At 39.0% G+C, this 1,209-nt stretch overlaps 1 non-coding gene across 1 annotated transcript; it reads right to left on the bottom strand.

Moving 5' to 3' along the window:
* Window positions 1-396: 396 nt before the first annotated feature.
* Window positions 397-468, bottom strand: TRNAC-ACA. The gene has a single exon. It is a non-coding gene; the product is annotated as a tRNA-Cys (tRNA).
* Between the last annotated feature and the right edge of the window lie 741 nt (window positions 469-1,209).

Here is a 1,209-nt window from a genome sequence, read left to right as displayed (position 1 = left end):
TCTGGGAGTTGGTGATGGACAGGGAGGCCTGGCGTTCTGCAATTCATGGGATTGCCAAGAGTCAGACACGACTGAGTGACTGAACTGAATTGAACTGAATAAGAAAATAATGTTGTGTTTGGTGCAGATCTTACTGAAGATTTGAAAACAACTTATTTAAGTGCAAAGTACATTACTGAACTTGAATTAGTTGGATTTTTATAAAGGAAAGAATATTGAAGTGAATTAATGACCTTTGGGAGTTTTTTGGTTTGTTTTCTTTCTTTTTTTGGGCGGGGGGGTTGGGGTGGTGATGAAAGGGATTAGAGTCCTCAGATGTCAAATTATGTACTCAGTCCATGGGATTTTCCAGGCAAGAGTACTGGAGTGGGTTGCCATTCCCTTCTCCAGAGGAACTTCCCTACCCAGGGATTGAACCTGGGTCTCCTGCATTGTAGGCAGACACTTTACCCTCTAAGCCACCAGGGAAGCCCTGAATTATGTACTAGAAAACTTTATTACTGAAACTTTATTACTGAGAAGTTTCATTGGTGTTTATTTTGCATTTCCATCAATGACAAAGTACATTTGGGATTTCTGCATTTGCCATATCTTTGCACAAGGAACCCATGTTTTCCTTTCCTTTCCAGAAATGTTCCCATTCACATTTTAATTTTAATGTACTAATAGAATTTTGTCATTGCTCTTATAAAAACCAAGAGAATGTACATTCTAGGAGCTTGCTGATGTTTCTGTCTGGCTTACTAATAGAAGTCAATGTGTTTTCCTTGTTGACACTTTTCCAGGTATAGTCACGGCACCTTTTGTAACCCCATTCTAGGGACACCAAAGTGGCTGTTTTTGTCATTATCACTGCCCATTATCCCTACTCTGTGGGTAAGAATCCCATGTGTATACAATGTGTACTGCTTCATAACTTATGCCCCAGATATTCACTAACAGTTTTTGCTCTAAGTCAAAGATACAAGCAAAACAACCTTTCTGCACACTTGTCTTTATTCATTCTCATAAAACTACTACAACCTCAATTCTTTAACACAGATTAAGAGAAAATGTTGTTGAGTTACTGAACTTTTGCAAAGCCCAACTCAGAGTGAGCCAGAACAAACAAGAAATTGAGAGTTTGGAGCAGAGAAAACGTTACTGCAGAACCATTCAAAGAGAATGGGTGGCTCAGTCCCCTAAAAGTAAGAACACCCCAAAGTATTT

The sequence above is a fragment of the Oryx dammah genome, unplaced genomic scaffold, assembly GCF_014754425.2.
Source record: "Oryx dammah isolate SB20612 unplaced genomic scaffold, SCBI_Odam_1.1 HiC_scaffold_17, whole genome shotgun sequence".
Taxonomy (NCBI): domain Eukaryota; kingdom Metazoa; phylum Chordata; class Mammalia; order Artiodactyla; family Bovidae; genus Oryx; species Oryx dammah.
The sequence above is the reverse complement of the archived record's forward strand: the minus strand, read 5'-3'. Positions and strand labels throughout refer to the sequence as shown.